General features: G+C 39.4%; 1 pseudogene across 1 annotated transcript; it reads left to right on the forward strand.

Moving 5' to 3' along the window:
* The first annotated feature begins 221 nt into the window (after positions 1-221).
* Positions 222-2,703, forward strand: LOC307101099 (ribonucleoside-diphosphate reductase subunit M2-like; annotated as a pseudogene). The gene is made up of 2 exons: positions 222-245; positions 1,527-2,703. The product of its transcript is annotated as a ribonucleoside-diphosphate reductase subunit M2-like (transcript).
* The last annotated feature ends 24,267 nt before the right edge of the window (positions 2,704-26,970 follow it).

A 26,970-nucleotide genomic window follows, 5' to 3' on the forward strand; every position in this document is an offset into this window, starting at 1 on the left:
ATATATGACCCACATATAATGCATATTCTGTAAACTAACCCCCTTTAAGCTCCATTCTGTTTTCTTAACTCTGTTTTCCCTCTTCCTAATTTTCTCTGCCTATTTTAAGTCTTTCATTATATTGCTGGTATCTGTGTAAACCATTTCATATTTTTTTCTGCAAAAAGACAGTTGTGCCAGCTGGAGTCCTCTGAGAAGCAGACAACATGATGTGATTAGACATGCAGGAAATTGTGGGGGAACTGGTAAAACATAAAGAGGAGGGAGCCCGGCCAGTATGGCTCAGTGGTTGAGTGTCGATCCAGGAACCAATAGGTCATAGTTCAATTCTCAGTCAGGGCACATGCCCTGGTTGTAGGATCAATCCCCAGTATAGGGTGTGCAGGAGGCAGCAGATCAATGATTCTCTCTTATCATTGATGTTTCTATCTCTCACTGTCCCCTCCTCTCTGAAATCAATAAAAATATATTTTTTTAAAAGAGAGAGGAGGGAGCAGAAGTATCCAGGAAGAGGCTCCCAAGGAATAGAAGCAATAATCAAAAAGCTCCCAGCAAACAAAAGCCCTGGTCCAGGCGGCTTCACAAGGGAATTTTACCAAAACTTCAAAGAACAACTAACACCTATCCTCCTCAAACAATTCCAAAAAATCCCAGAGGAAGGCACATTTCCAAGCTCTTTTTATGAGGCCAGCATTATCCTAATTCCAAACTCAGATAAAGACACTACAAAGAAAGAGAACTATAGGCCAATATACCTGATGAACATAAATACTAAAATCTTCAACAACATATTAGCAAATCAGATCCAGCAATATATTAAAAAGATCATACACCATGACCAAGTGGGATTTATTCCAGGGCTGCAAGGCTGGTACAATATTTGCAAATCAGTAGACGTGATACATCACATAAACAAGCTGAAAGATAAAAACCACATGACCATATGTCAATAGATGCAGAAAAAGCATGTGACAAAATCCAACACCCATTTTTGATAAAAACTCTCAGCCAAGTGGGAACATATGACAAACCTACAGCCAACATCATACTCAATGGGCAAAAACTAAAACCATTTCCCCTAAGAACAGGAACAAGACAGGGATGTCTGCTTTCACCACTCTTACTCAACATAGTACTGGAAGTCCTAGCCACAGCAATCAGACAAGAAGAAGAAATAAAAGGCACCCAAATTGGAAAGGAGGAAGTAAAACTCTCATTATTCGCAGATGACATGATATTGTACATAGAAAACCCCGACAACTCCACCAAAAAAAACTACTAAATTTAATGAAGGAATTCAGCAATGTAGCAGGATACAAAATTAACACCCAGAAATCGATGGCATTTTGTACACCAATAATGCATTCTCAGAAAGGGAAACTAAACAAACAATCCCGTTTTCCATTGCAACAGAAAATATTAAGATACCTAGGAATAGACTTAACCAAGGAAGCAAACGACTTGTACTCGGAAAACTACAGGACGTTGTAAAAAGAGATAAAGGAAGTCCCTGGATCCCTGCTCAGCCTCACCTGTACGTCAGGCAGCCGCCTCCACAGCCACAGCCACCACCAGGCTCCCCTCCAGGACCGCAGCAGCTGCAGCTCTCGCCCCTGAAGGGGCTCGGCCAGGCGAGCAGACAAGGAGAACATGCCCCCAGCTCAGTGGCACCTGGGTGCTGGCCAGCAAGACCGCCAAGAGGCTCTTCCAGGAGCGGGCCAAGCTGAAAGCTCAGGTCCCTGCCCGGGGCGTGCAGGATGAACCACTGCTGAGAGAAACCCCCGCCTTTGTCACCTTTCCATGGAATACCATGACATGGGCAGATGGGTAAGAAAGCCGAGCTTCCTTCTGAACAGCTGAGGAGGGGGGCCTTTCCCAGAACCTGCAGCACTGGGCAGCCCTGAAGCCCGAGGAGAGGCACTTCATTTCGCACGTGCTGGCCTTCTTAGTGGCCAGCGATGGCATCAAGAATGAAAACTTGGTGGAGCGGTTTAGCCAAGAAGTTCAGATCACCGAAGCCCGCTGCTTCTACAGCTTCCACGTTGCCATGGAAAACATCCATTCTGAAATGTACAGTCTCCTCATTGACACTTAAAGATTCCAAGGAAAGGGAGTTCCTCTTCAACGCCGTGGAGACGATGCCTTGTGCCAAGAAGGCAGCCTGGGCCTGGTGTTGAATGGGGACAACGAGGCCGCCTGTGGAGAACGTGTTGTAGCGTTTGCCGCAGTGGAAGGAATCTTCTTTTATGTTCTTTTGCGTCGATATTCTGGCTCAAGAAATGAGACCTGGTGGCTGGCCTCATTCTCCAACCAACTGAGGAGCAGAGGTGAGGGTTTGCACTGAGACTTTGCCTGCCTGATGTTCAAACACCTGCTGCACAAACCTTCAGAGCAGAGGGTGAAAGAGAGAATCACCAAGCTGTGAGGACAGAGCAGGAGTTCCTCACAGAGGCCTTGCCAGTGAATTTCATTGGGACGAATTGTACTCTGATGAAGGGGTACATTGAATTCGTGACGGACAGACTCACGCTGGAGCGGGGTTTTAGCAAGGTTTTCCGAGTAGAAAGTCCATTTGACTTCATGGAGAATATTTCACTAGAAAGGAAGACGAACTTCTTTGAGAAGAGAGTGGGCGAGTATCAGAGGATGGAAGTGATGCCAAGTCCAACAGAGAACTCTTTTACCCTGGACGCTGACTTCTAAATGAACTGAACGTTTGCTCTTATTTAGCTGATTTTTTTTCCTTCTCAAAAGAAAAATTAGCAACTTTAAGTCTTATCAACTAGCTACACCATTAACATTTGTTAATGGCATCTTTAAAACTGTAGCTACCCCAGCATGAGCCCTGTTTGTTGATGGTCTGAACTAGAAGGGAAGCATAGACAAGAGTCTTTGGAGGCTCCTGCCTGGTATCTAGCTGTTACTAGCAGGCAGGCATCCATGACCTCACTGTGGCTCTCAGCAGAGCTCTTTGGGGATATGGTCGCTCTGATCAGCAGGTTGAGCATTAAGTTCCTACCACATGGCCATTGGAAGACATCAGCCTTGCTGCTTCAAAGCAGATTGTAAAATTTACTTATTTGTACATAAAATGGGCACTTTATCCACAAATTTAAAAAAAAAAGAGAGATAGGGGAAGATACAAACAAGTGGAAGAATATACCATGTTCATGGATTGGTAGAATTAATGTCATTAAAGTGTCCATACTACCCAAAGCAATCTACAGATTCAATACAATCTCTATTAAAATGCCAATAGCATATTTTGCAGATCTAGAGCAAATACTCCAAAAAGTTATATGGAACCAAAAAAGATCCCAAATGGCTGCAGCAATCTTGAGAAAGAAGATCACAATACCTGATATCAAGTTATACTACAAAGCCACTGTAATCAAAACAGCCTGGTACTGGCATAAGAACAGTCATATAGATCAATGGAACAGAACAGAGACCCCAGAAATTGACCCAGGCCATTATGATCAATTAAAATATTTAACAAAGGAGGCAGGAACATACAATGGAGTCAACACAGTCTCTTCAATAAATGGTGTTGGGAAAATTGGACAGATACATCCAAAAAAATGAAACAAGACCACCAACTTACACTACACACAAAAACTCAAAATAGATAAAAGACTTAAATGTAAGTTATGGAACCATAAAAATTCTAGGACAAACCATAGGCAGTAAAATCTCAGACATCTCTCATAGCAATATGTTTGCAGATACATCTCCTAGGGCAGTGGTCGGCAAACTCATTAGTCAACAGAGCCAAATATCAACAGTGCAACGATTGAAATTTCTTTTGAGAGCCAAATTTTTTAAACTTAAACTTCTTCTCACGTCACTTCTTCAAAATAGATTCGTCCAGGCAGTGGTATTTTGTGGAAGAGCCACACTCAAGGGGCCAAAGAGCTGCATGTGGCTCGCGAACCGCAATTTGCCGACCACGGTCCTAGGGCAAAGGAAACTATGGAGAAAATAAACAAATGGGACTACATCAAAATAAGAAGCTTCTGCACAGCAAAAGAAACCATCAACAAAATGAAAAGGGAGCCCACCGTATTGGAGAATATATTTGGCAATGATACATCCAATAAAGGTTTAATATCCAAAATATATAAGGAACTCATACAATTTAACAAAAGGAAGACAAACAATCCATTAAAAATGGGCAAAGGACCTAAATAGACACTTCTCCAAAGCAGACATACAGATGACCAAGAGACATATGAAAAAACGCTCAAAGTCACTGATCATCAGAAAGATGCAAATTAAAATGACAATGAGGTATCACCACACACCTGTCAGAATGGCTACTATCAACAAATCAACAAATGACAAATGCTGGCAAGGATGTGGAGAAAAGGGAACTCTCGTACACTGCTGGTGGGAATGCAGACTGGTGCAGCCATTATGGAAAACAACATGGAGTTTCTGCAAAAAAAAAAATTAAAAATGGAACTACCTTTTGACCCACTGATCCTACATCTAGGAATATATCCTAAGAGACCCAAAACACCAATCAGAAAGAATGTATTCACCCCTATGTACATAGCAGCACAGTTTACAATAGCTAAGATCTAGAAACAGCCCAAGCACCTATCACTAGATGAGTGGATAAAAAAGCTGTGGTACATTTACACCATGGAATATGATGCAGCAGTAAAAAAGAAGGATCTCTTACCCTTTGAGACAGCATAGAGGGACTTGGAGAGTATTATGCTAAGCAAAATAAGCCAGTCAGAGAAAAACAAGTATCACATGATCTCATTCATATGTGGAATCTAATGAACAAAAAACTTCTGAACAAAAAAAGATCCAGAGACATTGAAGCATGGAATAGACTGTGGAATCTCAGAGGGAAGGAGGTGGGTGGGTGGGTGGGTGGGTGGAAAGCAATCAACCAAAGAACTTGTATTCATATATGCATAACCCATGGACACAGACAATAGGGTGGTGAAGGCCTGGGGTTGAGGATGGGGGCAGACTAGAAGGGTCAATGGAGGAGAAAGGGGACATATGTAACACTTTCAACAATAAAGGTTTAATTTTTTAAAAAGAAAGAAAGGAGCCATGGATAGGAAGAATGGCATCCTGCAGGGCATTCTATGAAAGCTTCTGCCAAATTATCATTAGGAAGGTCCCAGATTGTACTGCCATGCAGTCATTGGCTAGGGGCAGCCATCTAAAATGTGGTCACTGTGGTGGATTCTCAGGGGGGGTGGCTGAGGGTCTCCATCAGCTATGCTCTCCATAGAAGTTTCTCTTGACAATGATGTCAATGGCAAATTTCCACAGTCATCACAGCAATATACAAATAAATAAACAAACAAGAAAGTATTCACAAATAAATTTTCATCATTTCAAGGCTGTCACAGTAATTCTACCCAAACAAATATTCATTAAAAAGTAACATTCTAAGGTTTTCAAGTTATAATGGACTAGAGGCCAGTGCATGAAATTTGTGCACTCGCCGGAGTCCTTCAGCCTGGCCTGTGCCCTCTCGCAGTCCAGGAGCCCTCAGGGGATGTCTGGCTGCCGGCTTAGGCCAGCTCCCCGCGGGCTTCTGGCTGAGCGGCGCTCCCCCTGTGGGAACGCACTGACCACCTGGGGGCAGCTCCTGCATTGAACGTCTGCCCCCCTGGTGGTCAGTGCATGTCATAGCAACTGGTCGTTCCACTGTTCAGTCGATTTGCATATATATGATTATTATATAGGATTAGAATTACATGGAAATTTATAGTGGCTGAACCATGTCTGAGTGCACCTCCTTAGTAATAGACAAAAATACATAGGATGTGGAACTGTGCCTTCCTGACACCTGGGATATTGGATTTGCTGCAACATGTAATTGTTCTCAGCTATTTTCACTGTGGTTATTTTTCACAGTGCCACACAGCAAGATATAAAGGAAGGGAATCTCAGGTTTTGCTTTCCCCTCTGTTTCCATGGACACAGGTTTATAATTTTATATGAAAAGTCAAAATCTGTCACTCTCATTAAGTCTGTTCTTGGAGCTACTTTGCTAACAGCTTTGACTAATGCAGTAAAATAATTAGGAACCAGAAAAGAAACACACACAAAATGAAAGGAAATGAGCCCCTTCTTAAAGATGACCAACTGAGGCAGGATGCGGGGGGAGCAGAGGGGGTGGTTTGGAAGGGATGACTAGAAGGCAACAAAGTACTTCATGAATGCAGGCATTACAGGGCATTGGGTTGCATGTAGTTTGCTTTTTAATCAGAAACAATAGAATTAATGTTCCTTTTAAGCATAACACATCTTAATGGTTAGCATTATATCCACCTCCTGCTGTCTCTTATACAAAAATGTGAATATATCAGCTGAACGGTTTCAAGAATCTTGCCATCAAAACATTTGCCTTTCTAAAAAAAAAATTAATAATTATCTTTATAATTATCTAATCAATTTTGGCCTATGTTGCAGGCCCTGGGTCTCTGGAGCCATGCCATCTTTTTCTTATCACATACGGTTTATTGAGGCTTCACTGTGTGAAGGGCACTGGAGGACAAGAGAACTCTGTTTGTAGGTCATATTACATTTTAAAATATGAATTTTAAAAATCAAAATTAGGAAGGAGTTATTAAATTATAAGGAATTCTTCACTTTGCCGGAAGGATTTCTTTCACTGGTGCCATGAAATTAAACTGATTCATGTTGGGTAATACCTTGTTCCTGAAGCATTTCGTGTGGAACTGGGCCATGTTCATGTCGTGGGCACCTGCATTCAGAATCGCCCACAGATTAGGTCCGACCCACCCAGGATAATCTCTTTTTTTCGTAACTCAAAGTCAATTAATGTACAACCTTCACTCCACTTGCAAAATTCTTTCACTTTTGCTGTATAACACAACCTAATCACAAGAGTGAGCTCCATCATATTCACAGTCTCACAGGCAACATGGGGATTATAGAGTATATACATCAAGAGGTAGGAATCTTAGAGGCCATCTTAGAATTCTGCCTAACACTGGTGAAAACTAAGTCTTCACTTGATTTATAGTGGTAAATATTTATTGTAATAATGAAATCACAACTGGACTTAATGATTAATCTAAATACTATGCCTAGCAACCTTACACATTTTTAGCTAGATTTAGAAATGCCTATACATATAGACTTTGATTAAATGTAGCCATGGTAACTGGAGATTTCATTACAGTCTTAGTACCAGTATAGTTTCCCCTGAGAATCATCCAAGAAATCCTTAGAGTGTGCTCATGTGTGTGTGTGCAGTGTTGGGGAGAGGATTATGGGATGCATTTTGCCTGTTTGAGTAGAAGGTTGTTATTTAAAACTAATCAGAAATATACCACCAAGTGCTTGACAGAGTGCAAATGCTGTTCAGATGGTATTTTCAAGGTAAGAATCACTTCAAAATTTCTTTTTCAGAGAATATGAATAATCTCACTCTCCATATAAATATGACTATATATCTTCTATATAGCATATACATATGTTTTCTAATGTATATATACTAATAAAAGGATAATATGCAAATTGGTAAGGATGCCCTCACAGTAATGACTGAACAGCAGGCTGTGTGGGGCGACCAGGCCGGCAGGGGGGGACAGTTGGGGTGACCAGGCCGGCGGGGGGGCAGTAAGAGGTGATGAAGTCAGCAGAGGGGGGAAGTTGGGGGCGACTAGGCCAGCAGGGGGCAGTTAGGGGTAATCAGGCCGGCAGGCAGAGGTGGTTAGGGGTGATCAGGCTGGCAATGGGGGACAGTTAGGGGCAACCAGGCCAGCAGGGGAGAGCAGTTAGGGGTGACCAGGCCAGCGGGGGGAGGGGGTAGTTGGGGGTGACCAGGCCGGCAGGGAGGGGGGCAGTTGGAAGCAACCAGGCCAGCAGGGTAGGCAGTTAGGGGCAATCAGGCCAGCAGAGGGGGGCAGTTGGGGGCAACTAGGCCAGCAGGGGAGGGGCAGTTAGGGGCAATCAGGCAGGCAGGCAGGTGAGCAGTTAGGAGCCAGTGGTCCCAGATTGTGAGGATCTGGCCTAAACCAGCAGTCAGATATCCCCCGAGGGGTCCCAGATTGGAGAGGGTGCAGGATGGACTGAGGGGACCCCCCCCCCCCCCGCCCTGCATGAATTTCGTGCACTGGGCCTCTAGAATATATACATATATTCTAGGCAAGGTTGAACACTGTTTGAGGAATGGCCTTTATTTTAAGTTAGACATTTAGTCCAGAATCGCCATATCCATTCTAACTAATTATTCTAACAAATTATTTTCACTCTAACAAATTATTCTCTGATGTAAAATTTTCTGATGTAGGCAATTAAATTCTCTATTAAAATACCAACATATTTTGCAAATATCAATTTGAAAGTTCATCAAGAATTATTTTCATGACCTATTGTGTGAAAGGCAGTGCTCTATGTTCTACAAAAGAGACAGATCTCTACTTTCTAAAAACGAGAGACTATAAGCAAGTAAGAAAATAAGTAGGTTATCATCAGGTGATGATGCATTATATGAAGAAAATGAAAGAAGCTGATGAATAAGATTAAACTAGGGGCAGCAAAGAATGAGGAGAGGTTAGACTGTTTATGAGATAAATTCTCATTAAGGACTTTTAGCCGCAACCTGAAAGACAAAAACAAGGCCAGCCAAGAGGAAAACTGGAGACAAGAGCCTCTGGGGAAAGGGATCACCAATGCAAAAACTTATGGTAGAAACAGATGTTGGTGTGTTTGAGGAATACAAAGAAAGTCGGGCAGTACTAGAGTCCAATGAGGGAGGGAGAGGGAGAGTGGAGGTCAAATCATGAAGGTTATGTAGGCTTTATAAGCCATGCATGATTGAGTTTTTGTTTCTAGTTGCAGTTGGCAGCCATTGTAGAATTTATTTGAATTGTACTGTTTTTAAAAAATTACTCTGGCTGCTGTATTGTGAATGGTACTTGATAGCATCTCATCTATATTCATTGATTAAAACTGGAAACAAAATTTATTACTAGTCCCAGGGAAGCAACCAATCAATTATCATTTTTAATATTTAGTATTTGTATTTGTTTTGAACACATCTCTCAATTAATAAGATATATTTCTATTTGGCATAAATCTTGTCCATAATTATTTCTGACAAAAACCATAAGACGGAACTGTCAAAGAAGTGTTATCAATATTTTTACTGCAATGGCTGTTACTTTAAAAAATCCAAAGGAAATGTGAAGCCCAAGAAGTTGCTAAGGAGTACAAACGTGATGATATTATAGATGTTTTAAAGGAGAAATACAACATTAGTATACCTATTTTGCAATAAAAAGGAATAAAATTTCATGGTATAGAAAAGTCAAATTTGACAGGATTCTTTTTTTTTTTAATAAGCTACGTTCAATACTCATAACTAGTATTTTTCAGCTGTATTTAGTATGCATGAACAAACATGTCCTGTCCATCTCTCCAACAAACTGCCATCATTTTTGTTCACTTTAAGTAGCTAGGATTTAAAATATCCAAGCCATTCACTTTGTAGTGAAAAAAAAAAAAAGCAAGCAGGGATGTGGATACATTTCAAAATATTCTAAAAGAAATCTAAAATCAAAAGTCAGAAGCCTGGCAGAATCAATGTTAATCCTCTTTAGAGGAAACATTACCCTATACCTCAAATTATTTCTAGAAGAAATTGGGCACAATGTCCTAAACACAACACAAGAGAAATAAAATAACATAGATTTATTAATAACAGCAGAAAAATTGACAATATAAATCAAGCAACAGTTACTTCAAGGTATTAGACTTATCAGACATAGACTTTAAAATTCAACACTTATAATTACAATGTTGAAGGAGATAAAAACCAAGATTGAGAATTTTGGCAGGGAACTGAAAACTATTAACAAAGAACCATATAAAAGCTCCATAAACTTCATTGTGAAACAAAATTACACTTAAGAATGCAATAGATGAGTTTAACAACAGATTAGATAAGACAAAAATATTAATAAAATGATGCTTAGATCAAAAGAAAAATTCAGAATGAGAGATAAAAGGATGAAAAAGACATAGTTGATGCAGTGAGAAACTCTAACATATAATAAGATGTGTGAGAAAGATAAAGACAGTTGGGACACAAGCAATATTTAAAGGATAATGGCTGAAAGGTGTCAAGAATTCTCACTTACCTGTGCAATATAAGTTTCCCCTGAGTCAAGACACAAGATAATGATGGCGTGGCGTGGCCACCCTTGCCTCCCAGAACTGGCGATGGTCCTGGGAGGCTGTGAGCTTGGTGCCCATCCCCAGGACCCAGGCCACTTGGTGCCTGCATATGCAAATTAACCTGCCATATTTGTTGGGTTAACTTGCATACTCACTCCTGATTGGCTGGTGGGCGTTGCGGAGGTATGGTCAATTTTCATCATTCTTTTTTATTAGTATAGATATTCTTAACAAGCAAAGAGAAAATACAAACAAATAAGAAAGTAAGGGCACTGAATAAGAGGGCAGGTAGGTATTATTCCCCCATCTTCTCCGCCGTGTATGTGCCCCAAGGTGAAACACCAACTGCAGGCACTGGCTGAGGATCTCATGCTGACTCAGATTCTATCAGGAACTCGGGCATGAAGACATGGTCCAAGGTGACCCTTTTTTGTCAATAATTCATAGTCTATTTACAGAGATAAGACTACTGTACATGTAATCAGTTGCAAAACAGTGTCTTATTTATTCATTTGGGTATTTACTCATTTAACAAGGAAATATCGACTTCCTGCCCTGGCCTGTGTGGCTCAGTTGGGTGGAGCATCAGAGATCATGGTTCAGTTCCCAGTCAGGGCACAATACCCAGGTTGTGGGTCAGGGGCATTCAGAAGGCAACTGATTGATGTGATGTTTCTCTCTCACATCGATGTTTCTCTCTTTCTAAAATCAATAAAAACATATCTTAGGGTGAGGATTAAAAAAAAGAAGAAGAAATATCAACTTCCTGCCTACCATGAATCAAGCATTTTTTTTTTGAGACATTAAGAAATCTAAAGATGAGCCAGACAGTCTTAGCTTAATAGTAGACCAGAAAATCCAAAGAGAGACAAGCAACCAAACTTGAAGGGTACAGAGAATGTTTCGTGGAGGACGAACTGAGCTAGGCTTTCAATGGTGGAGAGAATTTGTATATAGTAAAAAAAAAAAAAGGGGGGTGGGTGGGGGGGTAAATATGGTGTGGCCATGCATTCCAAGTTAACTTAAAAGCCTAGCAGAGGAGTCTAGGATTCAAGCAGTACAGCAATGGGAGTAAATTGTGGGTTTTTTTACACATATGAAATGTCAAGACATACCCATAATTACCTTTACTTCTCCATTTCCTGGAGTTGACAAGTATTCATTGCATATCTATTTTAGGTAGAGGAGCATAGTGGTTAGAAGCATGCATTTCAGAGCCAAACTCCCAGGTTTGAACCTGCCTCCACCACTTACTAACCGCAAGTGACCTAGACACTTTCCTCATATGAAAAATGGGAGAGTAATAGCAATAGATCTTTATTAAAAGCTAAATGAATTAATTCACATTATGATTAAACCAATGCCTGGCACAAAATAAACACTATATAATTTCGCTGTAATTATAATTATTATTATCTGTTTCATGTCCGTTATGACTCTTAACACTATGGTAGATGTATTTTTTTAAGTCTCTGCTCTAAAAGGCCTTACAATTTAACTGGGGTTCGGGGGGGGGTGGCAGAAGTTGTCACTAATGTAAATGGTGAACGATACTTCACATCATGAAAAAGAAAAAATGTTCAAATACATCATGAAGAAAAAGAGAAAGAAACAGAAAACTACAAGGTAGAACAGAAAGTATGATCCCAAATGTCTTTCTTTGAATTTACAGATAGAATTTCTAAACTTCTAGAGGTTACCAGATATTATCTCTGTATTGTGATTATGAGTGGTTTTGAGAAGCATTATTAGATTGTAAACTTAAAAGAGAGGCAATGGGTATAATGGAGTTCACGGGCTTTGGGAATCATAAAGTGGGTAGATATCTCTGCTAAACCTCTTGCCTGTACAACCTTGACGGAGTTTTTGTTCTTTTTCCTTGTTAGTTTTTAATTTTTTCAGCCTCTGTTTCTTTGTCTACAAAATGGGAATGTGCCTGGAGCCCACTGTGGGCTTTTTCGGCAGAGCAAAGTAACTCCTCACAGCATTCATTGCCAGTCACCATAAGCCCATGTCCATACCACTGGCTACTCAGTGTGACCAGTGTTACAATGTGACCAAGTTGGTCTCAGACATTTGTAAATATTCAATGATGTTCAGGTCAGCAAAAAAGTGTACTTGTTTCTTCATTCATCTGGCAAGAATTTACGTTGAATACCTGAACTTGCATTGCAAGGTGTTGGGTAGTAGACTTCATAGAGATCTAACTTGTCACATAGTATGAGATTAATATTCACTTTCAATAATTTATTCATTCATTAAATGACTATTCACGAATTGTGTTCACTATGCTAAACAGTGAGTATGAAATTAGCCCCAATTTATTTCTTCTAGCCTCTTACAAAAACTACATTTGGTTCTGCTTGTGGTTTCAAAAGGAGACCTAAAATTATATTTACCTTTGACTATAAATAGCACTGGAATAAGCACAAGTCAAATAAATTCCTGCGGATCAAATCCTAGCAGCTCTTATATGCCATTTCAATCCTTTCATGCTGTTTTTGAGCTATTTGAGTTGAGGTATTTTGGGTTTGCTTATTTTAAAAGCCAAGATCAAATGCTGTTTCATTTTGTCAGTTTCAGGCAACATTGGAGGTTTTAAAATTTTAAAAAAAAAAACACCTTTAATTTAGTCTAAAAGATTCTTATTTAATAAATAGTCTTAATGCCAGATAACCAGAACTTGAATGAAGTAAAAAGAAAGACACATAACATCTTTTTTTCTTCTCAGCAGTTTTTCAGACATATCTATTTTTAAAACCCATTCAGAAATAGGAAGATTCAAGAAATGTTCCTCTTATGAAAAGTTTGCCACACATCTATAAAGGTATTGTTCAGAGTTGTTAAGAACACAAAGTTTAAAACAATCTAAATATGTAGTAAGGGAAGACTAGTTAAATAAAATTTTATATTTGAACAAAATGGAATATATAGTCATTGAAATATTGTAGACAAATATTTAATGATATGGAAAGTTCCAGAAGATAAATTGTTATATAAAAATCAAATTACAAAATAATATTTACAAGATGTTTCAACGTCACCATTTTACCCAGTTCTTTTTGTCTTTGAGGAAATTTTGACCTTGAAGATGTTTACTAGTATAATACAAACATTTTCATCAGATTGGGCCAGTATTGATAAAATTTTTTATCAAGAAATTAGTTCCTAGAGCAAATACCAATGAGTCAAATTATTTCCTTGATCAAAATAGTATCATAAACATTCTCTATATTTTTTCAATTTTATTCTTTATTTAACTGAGATTATTTCATTGGCATTAGTAATTTTCCATTTAAATTATAAAATTATAATTCATTAATCAGTAAGTATTTTGTCATATCAACTTTTATGGATTCTTTTCTATCCTTGTGAGTTTTCTTTTGTGGTCTATTTCTACCAAATTTAATATTCTTGGGTGATATTTTGCAGTTCTAAACATTGTCAAGAGATATTATTCTTCTATTAATTTTTAGTTAATAATAAATTTTTCCATGTACAATTTAAAACTGTCAGTTTTAGTCTATAAAGATTATTTGTATTGGTAATGTTTAATGCAAATTATATTCATTTCTCAATTAATCCATATAAAAATTGTAAGCAATTTAAAAGAGAGAAAGAATGGAGAAGAAATCAAAGAAGGGAGAGAGGATGAGTGAATGGAGAAAGCAAGAGAGAATAAAAAAAACAGAGACCTCACCACCACCCCCCAAAAAACAAAGAAAGATGGGGCAACACATATGAATAATCAGAACAATAGAATCAAAATGGTGGGGCAGGATATTACTAAAATAAAATTTAAGGATGCTATCTCTTCAAGCTTGATCATGCTAATGCTTTCCCTGGACAAGATGAATTCCAGAAAGACTCCTGCAGAACGAACATTCGTGTATTTCCTACTTTCAACCTCCCTACATACTGATTTGCATCAGAGAAACAATGAATTCACCACATCAATAAAAATCTACATGACAATATAACAACCAGTTAAAATGTATAATATCTAATATTGTTTGTTCTACACAATATACGATTAGCCTGAGGTTGTTTATCTAATGACTAGATATTTTGACATTAGCCTGTTTGGGGCACACAGAAGTTCTATTGGATACTCAACATCCCATCTCTCAAAATAAAATATAGTGATCTCTTGTGATCAAATATAAGATCAAAAAAATGAGTAAACCAAATACTGGATATTGGTCTGCAAGCAAGGGCCAAGGGCATGGAAGTGAACGAAGGGGTAAGGAGGAAAGGCACAATGGGGTAGAGCAGATGAGAACAAGGGTAGTATCCCTCAATTGATATATTTACTTCTCTGTGCCCCTCTGAGAACCAAAAGATTTCTTGGTTTCTGCTATTTGTTGTCCCCAGTCCCTATGCATGTACCTTTAATACTCCAAATTATAACTTAGACCAATAGTTTTTAAACCTCTCACCCCCCTTTTTTATGGCATAAACTCTTAAAATCTTATGTAAAAGCCTAATTTTTTAAATAAATAAAAAAAAGTTGTTCTGGAGTTATAATGGTCAATGGATGGAACAGGTTTGGGGGTGGTGAATCCCACACAGTCAGGTTCTCTGCTCCTCTCAAATACTCCACAGTAACCTCAAAAGGAGTCCCTTAGAACCCAGTTTAAACTCCACTGGCTTAGACTTTCTGTATAAGTGCTGTATACTAGAATCTCTAAAGTATAGATTTTACAGTAGGCTTACAAAGATTAAGATACCACTGCTTTAACAGAGCCTTGAAATTTGAACAAGCTTAATACTTTTTAGGGTTTGTTTTATTGTTGTTGTTTTTTTGTTTTAGCGAAAAACTTAAATTTTAAACATTTCTTAAAAATTTACCATTGATGTTTAACTTAGATTATTAAAAATAAAGAAGATAAGATGATGATAGCAAGCAACTATGTAGTACCATCTTTATTTCGTGAGACAGTTCTAAGTGCTTACATATATGAACACATTTAATCCTCACAATTCTGAGAGGGCAATACTATTATTATCCCCTACTTAGAGATGAAGAAACTGAGATACAGAGATATCAACTAATTTGTCCAAGTTCATGTACCTTGTGAAGTGGAAATAGATAAAAATCATAATCTGATGCGATTTTCATTTGCAGGAGTTAGATATTATGCTTGAATCCAACTATGGAAAAGGTTATTCAGTGGTTAACCAGTCATATGGAATATTCTTAACAGTTCATCCCAAGCAATTTCCAAAGGGTCATGGAAATTAACTATTCAGGCTTAAGTCACAGAAGGTCATGAAATTTTGGCCTGAGTGACCCAAGATCTTTGTAGGAGTCTTTGAATCTTGGTAAATTCATTTTAGATATGAGTAATCTCTGGCAATAATACTTGCCTAACAGAGTCTTCTTATGAAATCTACTGGCAATGAAATCTATCCCAAAATCTAAATTTTTCCAAATTTCTGCTAAATGTCACAGGGGAAATTAAAGTAAAAGATACTGCCATCATCAAGAGCATAACATAAATCAGTAGAGATTAATATATAGGAAGATATTGTGACTAGATTTCAAAATTTGAAGTACAATGAAAGATTAGTAGTATGGGTAGAAATTATCAAATGGAAAATGAGATTTACCTAGATTTTTAAGAACCTCTAGAAATTCATTACTTCATTTAATAATTAATAAATAAATGACAACAATAAAAATTTTTATCTTGATTTTAAAGAACTGCCATAATTTTAATAATTCATTCAAAAATTAAGTTATTTATTAACTAATAATAATAATAAATAGCACTGTCTTCAGTAATACAGAAGTAGGATAGACAGGTTTTGCTCTCTTGAGGCTTATATTCTAACAAAAAGAGACAGGTGATAAACAAATGGATAACTAAGAAAAGTACTGGATAGTGGTAAGGTGTATGCAGAGATAGTGTGATATGACAACCAGAGTCTGGTGGCTACTTTAGAATGAGTAGTCAAAACAGGAAGTGATATTTAAGCTTAGACCTAAGCGACAAAATAAAATCAGTGTTTTAAAGATGAGAGAGAAGAACAGGCAGCAGGATGGATAGTGGAAAAGCACTAAGGTGTCATCAAATTGGGCTTAGTCACAGAATGGAAAGACGTTAGTATGGCTGGAGCACCATAGTCAAAAGAGGAGAAAGATAAGAAGTGAGGTTGCAATTGTGGGCCTCCCAGAGCAATGATGAATTATATTGTAGAAAAACTGATAAACAAGTAATAATACTTCCATGGGGTAAGTGTTATGGTAGAAATAAATATGGACAGCCTTATATTCTGGCATAGAGGTACCTACCCAAAACTAGGAAAAGTGTCATTGACTTTGAACCCTCAAGGATAAGAGGAGTTAGCCAGACAAGGCAAGACTAAAAGGCAGGTTCTAGAGCAGTGATGGCGAACCTATGACACACGTGTCAGCACTGACACGCGTAGCCATTTCTAATGACACACGGCCGCTGAGGCGGCCGCATGCCGAGGATGAAACATTTGCTGCTCCTGAGGATGAAACATTTGCGACTAGAGTCTTGGAGTTAGACTCCAAGACTCTAGTCGCAAATGTTTCATCCTCCCCTATTAGACACTCTGTGCCGGAGGTCTGTAGGCCAAAACAACAGAAGTCCGGCACAGAGCGTCTAGTTCTGGGACTTCCGGTTAAGCCGGGATCTTTGCCCTCACTTCCGCCGGCAGAGCAGGGAGCAGCGGAACACAGCGGGGGACGCATCTCTGGGGGCCCTGCCATTACCAGTAACCAAATAACAGTTAACCACAGCAACCATTATCTATTGTTCTGGGTGTCATGGATTTCTAATCCATCATTACTGAGATAAGTGAGGGGGAGGCTTGGAGAGGCGAGGGTTTGTGGCATGCTATGGGTGCTGTTTCCCACCATTAGAAATAGCAGCAGCCATTTTAATTCACATAAGGAACACCATCTTGCTCCATAGTGCAGACTCCATTTCACCACTATTACTGTTGTGCATCCTTATTAACCCCTATTTCTGCTTATTAACCCTGCCCTTTCCTAAAAGACAGTTATATGCACCATTTTGTGGTTAGTTAGGCTAGTTAACCCCTAATTGCCTGCAGGCCTAACAAGCTATCTATAATTCTATCTTCTGTCATTGCCCCCCTGATGGAGAACCCAAAAAAATAAAAAACTAAGGTTAAGTAAAGGAAGTGGTAGTAGCAGTGGCCGACCCTTTCAAGAGACATGGACCGAGATGTATGGCTTTATAGAAAAAAATGGCAGATCATTTTGCGTTCTATGTACTGAAACGGTAGTAAGCAGAACGTGGAATATAAATAGACATTTTGAAACTAATAATTCCCAGCTCTTGGAAAAAAGTGAGGATGAAAGGAAGGAATACATTTCCAGGCAGCTACACCTTTATAAGAGCCAATCTAATTCCATCCTTAAATTTATGAAAGGCTCTACAAATTTAACATCTGCAAGTTTGAGCATTGCTCACTCTATAGCTCAGCATGGAAAAGCGCTCAGTGAGGGAGAATTTATTAAAGAAACTCTCCTAAGATGTGCACCAGTTCTATTTCATGATATGCAGAATAAAGATGCAATTATTAAGAGAAAATCTGAGTTACCACTCAGTAGAAATATCATAAAAGACCGAATAATGAGACTGAACACAAACATACAACATCAATTAAAGAGAGACATAAGGAAGTGTAAATATTTTTCGATCTCTCTTGATGAAACTACTGATGTCACATCACATGCTCAGTTGGCCATTATTGGTCAATATTCTGATGGTCTCACAATGAGAGAAGAGTTGATAAAGTTAGTATCAGTGTCAACAAGTAAATCAGGAAGCGAAATATGTAAGGTTGTTATACAACAACCTTAGCATTGATATCGTGACCTAAGCATTGATATCTCTAAAGTTGTGTCAGTGACGACAGATGGGGCACCAAATATGGTGGGGGAAAAAGTCGGATTTGTCAAATTGTTTACAGGAGCTATTGGACATCCGATTGTGTCTTTTCATTGTATTATCCATCAGGAGGCTTTATGTGCCAAGGCAGGATTCACCGACTTAAACGACTTAATGTCAGTTGTTACAAAAATAGTTAATTTAATAGCTGCTCACCCCCTTCACAAGCGAGAATTTTCAACACTTTCACTGGAGGTTGATTCCACCTACAGTGGACTGCTGATGTACAATAATGTAAGATGGCTGAGCCGAGGCAAAGTTCTTGAACGCTTTGTGGAGTGCTTTGAAGAAATTAAGGTATTTCTTGACGATAAGGATCTGGGAAACTTTCCTCAGCTTAATGATGATAAGTGGGTCAACACCCTGATGTTTTTTACAGATCTCTCTGTTCATATTAATGAACTGAACTTAAAGTTACAAGGTTTTGGCAAAAGTATTGACGTTATGTTTGGATACATAAAAGCTTTTGAAAGTAAAGTTAAAATTTTCAAGCGAGATGTAAAAACTAAAACTTATAAGTATTTTCCTCGAGTAACAAAGTATTTTGAGAAGGCCAGTGCAGCTGTACAAAATAAAATGGAACTCTTGCATATGAAGTACCAGCATGTTTGAGACTCGTTACTTGACCAGTTTAGTGATAGATTTAGTCAATTTAGAAGTCTAGAACAGACCATGAAAATAATTAAATATCCTGATGTAGTACTCTACAGTAGTTTGGAATTAAATGGTTTCCAATGGATGCAAATTGATGATTTGGAGATGCAACTTGCAGAATTTCAAGACAGTATCTGGGCTCAGGTGTTTGTCGACTTGAGGTCAAAGCTTGAGAATCTGGAAAGGTGCTGCTTGGAGAATCAAGAGGAGTGCCACTACGAAGAGGAAATTTGGAGTGCCTTGAACCAACTACCAGACACTTTTAGCACCCTGAAAAATATAGCAATGGCTTTACTCACAATTTTTCCCTCTACATACTTTTGTGAGGTCTTATTCTCAGCGTTAAATAATATCAAAACCAACAAAAGAAACAGATTGACAGATGAAGTTAGTAGTGCTTGCTTGGGCCTGAAGTGTACAAAATACCAACCTTCAATTGAAGATTTAGCCAATGAAATTCAGCAACAAAAAAGTCACTAATAGGCAGGTTAGCTAAAGAATTCCCCCTCCCCCTCACTTATCTTAGTTCACAGCACCCCATACAAGCTAAATAATATCAAGACCAACAAAAGAAATCGACTGACTGATGAACAAAGAAGTCACTAAGCAGGTAAGTTAAATATTTAGTTTTTGGTCTATTAAATACAATTATATATAACAATTATACATTTATGTTATTTAAACTATAAATATCGCGAAATAATGTTTTTTTCCTCAAAGTGACACACTACCCGAGTTATGCTCAGTTTTTTGGCGAAGTTTGACACACCAAGCTCAAAAGGTTGCCCATCACTGTTCTAGAGTAACAAATAATTTATTGCAGCTTGAATCTAGAGCCCAAGGAGTGTGGTGAGAGATGAGCCTGCACACAGAGGCAAGAGCCTTGGATAGTCACCAAGAACTCCAACACCCTAAAGTTAACATTTTAACTCAGTAGATCAAGCAAGCATAATGAATATGACTGTAACACATAACACCTATGCAAATACATTAGAAAGTGGTCCTCAAGAGGTCATGGTTCAATTCCCAGTCAGGGCACATGACCAGGTTGTGGGCTCGATTCCCATTGGGAGGTGTGCAGGAGGCAGCCAATCAGTGATTCTTTCTCATCATTGATGTTTCTCTCTCTCTCTTCTTCTCTGAAATCAATAAAAATATATTTTTTTTAAAAAAAGAAAGTGGTCCTCAAGAGTCTAGTGTTCTAAACAATGAGGCCCTCTATTTCTAGCCTCCTTGAAAAAAGAAAAAGAAAAAGGAAGATATTAGTGCCAACCTCAGTCACAAAACTCAGTCCTTTTTTGAAATTGTTTTAATTTATGTCAGTGAATCCCTATGGCAGTAGTTTGTTCACCAAATATTCTGGTGCCCTTCCTTGCAGTGTCTTTCCCTGAGGGAAGAACATATATCACTGCTCTGCTGAACTTAGAAGTGACCATTTGATTTGCTTATCCAGTAGCATATGTAGACAGAAATGATATATGTTACTTCAATAAAGAAGCTTCCAGATCTTATTAAATTGGCAAGTGGTTCTCCTTGTTTCTTATCCCTCTGTTCTGATGACCAAGTGTTCTAAACAGGGGCTGTTCCAAGAGAAGACAGGAAGTAGAGTGACAGCAATATGGAAAGGACATGGTGTAGAAGATAACTCAGCCAATAAGTCACTGAGTTTGGGGGTGGGGTGTTTGTTACTGCAGCACAAACTAGCCTATCCTAAGATATTCACAAACACAGATTTCAAAGAATGCTGAGTACACACCATATGCCTGTAAACCTTTCATCAGGTAAGTACCTGGGGCTTACCCCCCTCAGGAATTTCCACCATAGATTTCACATCAGAACCATGGAAATGAAGCATTTTAGAATTTTATATTTTCACTTTCTCACTGCTCGTGACCAAACAATTCAGTACTAATGACTAACTACTCCAACAACAACCAAAAAGAAAGTGTGACATGGGATGTAGGCAGCCTGCCTGTGCTCTATTTTCACAGCCCACTGCTATAAATAATACCATTAGGAAAGCACACATTGCCTTATATGGAAGCTACAAAGAAAAGCACTTTCTCTGATAGTTTAGCAACACATTCAGATTTCATGTCTCAAGGTAAAAATAGGCCTAACAAAGAATTAAATTTGGAAGCCAAGCTGAAGTGAAGAGAGCTAGCAGTATGAAACATGCTGTAGGAGGAAGGAGACTTATAAGGTGCTGCCTTCTCTCTACTGATGAGCAGTATAGAAGAGTGAAAAAAGGGACTTTCCAAAGAAATAGAAATAATCAAGAATTTGAGGCTTAAATTGTCATCCTTATTAAATTGGTAACCAAAAGGAACTCTGAAAACGGTGCAGGCTTCAGCAAAGCATAAAATAAATCTCAATAGGTAGGATTTTTTTCTGTGTACTTTAACATTAAGACAGGGGAAAAAATCCAAAGAAAATAAAAATAGATGTCAAAGAATGTTAAAAATACATAAACTTTCAATTTGGTAATTCATATGTTTTGATTGTTTAGGGGGTTTTTTTTGTTGTTGTTTATTTGTTTCAGTAACATGCCCCCATTTCTATTTTACAATTTTCAGTGCTATTTTTAATGTCTCTGGAACTTGAACCACAAAAAGCATTAGGAAATGCTATAGCTTCCAAAAAACTAGCAAACACAAAAGGTTATCAATCATCAACCTTTCCTTTTTTGTTTTGTTTTTGTCTTTATTGATCCTCACCCAATGATATTTTTCCATTGATTTTTAGGGAGAGTGGAAGAGAAAGAAATATGGGTGTGAGAGAAACACATTGATTGGTTGCCTCCTATACACGCCCTGACCAGGGTCCAGGCCAGGGAGGAGCCTGCAACCTAGGGAACATGCCCTTGACCAGAACCAAACCCGGGACCCTTTGGTCCGCAGGCTGACTCTCTATCCACTGAGCCAAACTGGCTAGGGCAATCATCAACCTTTCTTCAGGCTGCAGTCTAAGGCAAGTATAATTCTCTATCCTACGCAAATGAAAATTTGTTGTCTTTCTACAACAAATATGTTCTTTATTTCATTTTTCAATTACAGTTTACATCTAATATTATTTTGTATTAGTTTCAGGTGTAAGCATCATGGTTAAACAATCATGTAGTTTATAAAGTGAGCCTCCCAATATTTCAAGTACATACATAGTTATTACAATATTATTGACTGTATTTCCTATGCTGTACTTTACATCCCCATGAATATTTTGTAACTACTTATTAGTACTTCTTAATTCCTCAACCTTTTTATCAAGTTCCGCCAATCCCCCTTCCCTCTGGCAACCATCAGTCTGTTCTCTGTATCTATGAGTCTGTTTCTATTTGCTTTATTCCTTAGATTCCACATGTAAGTGAAATCACCTGGTATTTGTCTTTCTCTGTCTGATTTATTTCACTTAGCCTACTACCCTCTAGTCCATTCATGCCAGAGTGAATTTTGTCCATTAGCCCTTCTTTGCTCCAAGTGGCCTATTATCAATGAACTATACACTATGTTGATGGAAAATTAGTTAATCTTAATGCCAACAAAATATCAACAGCCAGTAACAACACATTACACCTTTATGTCTAAATCTGTGGGCCTGAAATGTTCCCTAAACTGTACCACTGGCACCAACAGTGAGTTAGGTAACTCAATTTAATCACTTTCCTGAGCAGCTGAAGAACTAAGTATGCCAACAGCCCTGTGGCCATGGTGATTTGGCCAGGTCTCAGTTCCCCACGCATAGTTCCTGAACACAGGTGAGGCCTTTCCAAGAGATCCAAATAAATGGCTTGGGGATATAGCCATGATCGTGAAAAAGCAGAGAGCTCTTGTGTTTCTTGTAGAAACAGGCCTGGAACCACTTATTCCTGGATAGCTGCATGATTCTTGTGGTCAACGTCGCCAAGCTTTAGAGATCTAAGTGATCAGCCATCCCGTGCTGTCAACAATGGCTGTGCAAATCCTCAACTGCCATAACAATGCAAGGGCTTCTTGATTAATCTGTGAATAGTTCTGCTCTGCTGCTTTAAAGTCGGCTAGCATGCTGGGACAAAGCACAGTTTTGATATCATAAACTGAAATATCAATGCTAAGGAACTTTCTCTTTGTTAAATTACTAGCAGAGGTTTCCACAGGCTGGAAACCCGGTTCCAGCAGTGCCTGTCTCTATATGGCTGTGAAGTGGCTCAACAACAGGACCTAAATCAGGACAACATAAAACATCTTGTTTGTTTTTCAGAGTAAACACACCATGAACTGAGTAGTTTTATCTGGGATTTAGTGACTTCAGGATCATTCATACAGAGACTTCAAGTAAAAATGGAAGTTTCAAATTCACACTTTGTACTGAGCCAATTCAATAAACAGTAATGAATGTTTACTGTACATCAAGGAGTGGGATTGGACACCAAGATATAATGATGAACAAATGAGCAGGGTATTATTAAAAATATGTAGCACTTGTTTAATGTTACATAAATTTGTTTTCCATTGATTTCACAATTAGGATACCACTTCTCCATCCACAGAAAACAGGCTCTCCATGAACTAATGAAACTTTCAGCCTCAAGAAAATCCTATATAATAAAGATGTAATATGGAAATGGTCGTTATGCCAGGAAGCGTAACAACCAGATCACGGATCAGCAGGAGGGTGGGGCAGCAAGCTACAAGTGGGCAGCGGAGAGCTACAGGAGGGGGCAGGGCAGCAAGCTATGAGGGGGGGCGGGGAGCTACAGGAGGGCGGGGCAGTGGGCGGAGAGCTACTGGAGGGCGGCAGCAAGCTACTGGTGAGCTACTGGTGAGCTACTGGTGCACGGATTCGTGCGCAGGGCTACTAGTTTTGAAATAAATACACAACTAAGAGTTAACCTCAATGAATATGATTGCTTAGGCACCTATAGTAATACTAGAGGCCTGGCGCATGAAATTCGTGCACTTGGGGGGGGTCCCTCAGCCTCGCCTGCAACCTCTCACAGTCCGGGAGCCCTTGGGGGATGTCCGACTGATGGCTTAGGCCCGCTCCCCATGGGCCTAAGCCATCAGTCGGACATACTTAGTGCTGCCGTGGAGGCAGGAGAGGCTAGTGCCAGTGCCACTGCACTTGCCAGCCGTGAGCCCGGCTTCTGGCTGAGCGGCACTCCCCCTGTGGAAGTGCAGTGACCACCAGAGGGCAGCTCCTGCATTGAGTGTCTCCCCTCTGGTGGTCAGTATGCATCATAATGACCGGTCATTCTGCCTTTCAGTTGATTTGCATGTTAGCCTTTTATTATATAGGATCATTGACAATCAGCCATTGTTGGTAAACCTATATCAAAATCTGCAAAGAACCTGAACCTAGAAGTAAGAGGACAAAGCCAGTTGACTGGAGAATCTGGATAAGGATTCATTCATTTAGCATTTACTTATAAATTTGTTTATTCAAACATATATTCATGGAGTCCCTAATATGAGTGTATCCTGTCCTAAGGCATTGGAATACCATACTGAAAAAAAACACACAGAGATAAAATCTTCCTCTCTTTAACCTTATATTTTAATGGGAAAGACAAAATAAACAGGCACGCAAATAAAAATATATAATTTCACTAAGACTAAGAGATAAAAAGATAACGTAGGGTAAGATAATAGAAATTGATTGAAGGAGTTGGAGGCGAAGTAGATAGTGAATATCTCAGTGAGCTATATTTTGGCAACACAAGAACACACACACACATTACATGGTTACATTTAGTTTTCATTTTAATTAGCAAAATACCAAGAATATTGCTGAAGCAGGGGGGCCACAGAAAGAAGGAATGGATCCAACATGTCTCAGCTTCAACTCCCCAAGTTCCCCCCAAATCCCCAAAGCGATGTCACATCAGCCTGTAATACTCTTCATGCAAGATGGAGACTGGTATTTTATGAAGAGCAAATTAGGGTATGGTAGAGTGACAATTGGTTTCTGAGATGCAAAATAGGGTAATATGCTGAGACAATAGTCTTGTCAGTATTATCACTGCATTGAGAGAAGGCTTTCCAGATGACTTTATTATTTCCCTTAGTATGTCGAAAATTGAATCTGGGTGATTTAGACCATAGAGTTCTACCATGGTGTAGAAGCGATGCCTACCCTCCTCTCACAGCTCGGCCATCTCTATGGGAGACAGAGGATGTGTCATAAAGGAAGTAAAAGAAAGTTTGACATTTTCTGGACACAGGATTGATGAAAAAGGGAGAGAAGAGAGGAAAAAGAAAGAAAAACAAGTAAACCTGTGTCTCCAAATCTTTTCCAGTTTGGCACCCCCTAGGAAAAGAGGTGATATGTTACACAAGTGTGGTGCCAATGAGATCAGCTACCCTCAAATGAGATTCTGGAAGAGAACTGCTTAGCAGCGCATCCAATCTGAGACACAGCCACAGTTTATAATTTTAGCAGCACAAAGTGGTGAGGTAAAGAGCCCTGAGGTTTAGTCGTCACAAGTCAGCCATATTTTCCTGTTGTTTGGATTCAGTAGACCCACCATGGAGTCTACCGTGGCAACATATAAGGATTCCCCAACAGATGCTAGGGAGGACACTCCAGAACATCATGCCAGTTGGAGGACTATCAGAGACTCGCTGGTTAACATCAAGCAGCCAGAGTCCACCTGGTAGCATTGTCTGAGCCAGAAGAATAGCCCAGAGTTTCTTATGCTGCAGACCTCAGCTCCGAAAACCAGGAGAGAATTCAACAGTCAAGATACACTGGCCATGACCTTGGAGCTCAGAAGATATCACACCTAAAGACCCCCAAATCTCTTTGCCTGAGGACTGCACAAGGTTAAGTAACACTCACTTCTTAGTTCACAGGAACTCATGTTACACAGGAGCAAGAGGAAATAGAAACTGAGACACAAAATAATTTTTATTATAAGAGACTGAGTATAACCTAAAGGGATTATTCAAATTGTCTGATTGGACAAATTAAAAACATACTTCAGATTTAATCAAGTTTTCCCACAAACCAGCAGATGGGAGCTCCTGAAGGAGACAATCTATAGACAAAATAAAGAAGCTGTGTTTCTCTACACATCTAAACTGTCATGTGAGTTAAATGCTGAACCGTGACATGTAAACCACGTTTTACTCAATCTCTCTCTCTCTCTCTCTCTCTCTCGCTCTCGCTCTCGCTCTCGCTCTCTCTCCCTATGGGGTCGATGTACTGGGATTGGAGAAAGAGCTGCTGCCAGAGACTTGAGTCTAAAATATGCAAAACTGACATAATTCTTTTCAGGGTAGTTAATCATTCTATTCAGAATTCATTTAAGAAGACTTTTTCTAAATAAATTAGAAGCCCAGTGCATGAAATCATGCAGCCCCGCGCACCCGTGCGTGTCTCACCGCGCCCACCCACCCGCCGGCCACCAGGCACCCAGGACCCGGTCTGCTTCTCTCTGGACCCGCTGCCACCCACCTGGTTCCCCATGGTTCCCTGTCTAGTCGTTGGTCATTACGGCGTTATGGCATTACGGCCACAGGTCTTTTATAATATAGACTAGAGGCCCATTGCAGGAAGATTCCTGCAAGAATAGGGCTTCCTCGGGCCTATTCCTGCAAGAATAGGGCTTCCTGCGGCCTGAGCGAAGCAGAGAAGGGAGCGAAGCCTGACAAGGCAGGCTTCCCTCCCACCACTGCCACGCCCCCACGCTTTCCCTCCTGCTGCTGCCACCCCCGCGCTTTTCCTCCCGCCACCGCCGCCGCCCCCGCTTTCTGCTTTCCCTCCCTCTTCCTTCTACACTGTCTTCAGTCTTCGCTCCGTGCCTGCGTATGCAAATTAACCATCATCTTTGTTGGGTTAATTTGCATACTCACTCTGATTGGCTGGTGGGCATAGTGGAGTGATGGTCAACTTGCATGTTTCTCTTTTATTAGTGTAGATAAGGCAGGAACCACTTTCTGAGGCCTAGTCATTTAATGGGTGTTGGAAACTTTCCAGAAATCAGAAAGCTAGAACCTTGTCAATGCAAAGCACATCACCGAAGAGACAGTGTCTTCTGGAAATACAGTAGATTTGGAAGTGTTTATTTCTGAGAAAAATAGATGGAAATTATCAAAGCTCCCATAAGAAGTATCTTTTTCTATAAATGTGTGCCTCCAATTACTTTAGTTTCTTAGTTTTAAAAAAATCACAAATGAGTTCAACACATGCATGAGAA

This window comes from Cnephaeus nilssonii, assembly GCF_951640355.1.
Source record: "Cnephaeus nilssonii genome assembly, chromosome: 6".
Classification (NCBI taxonomy): Eukaryota; Metazoa; Chordata; class Mammalia; order Chiroptera; family Vespertilionidae; genus Cnephaeus; species Cnephaeus nilssonii.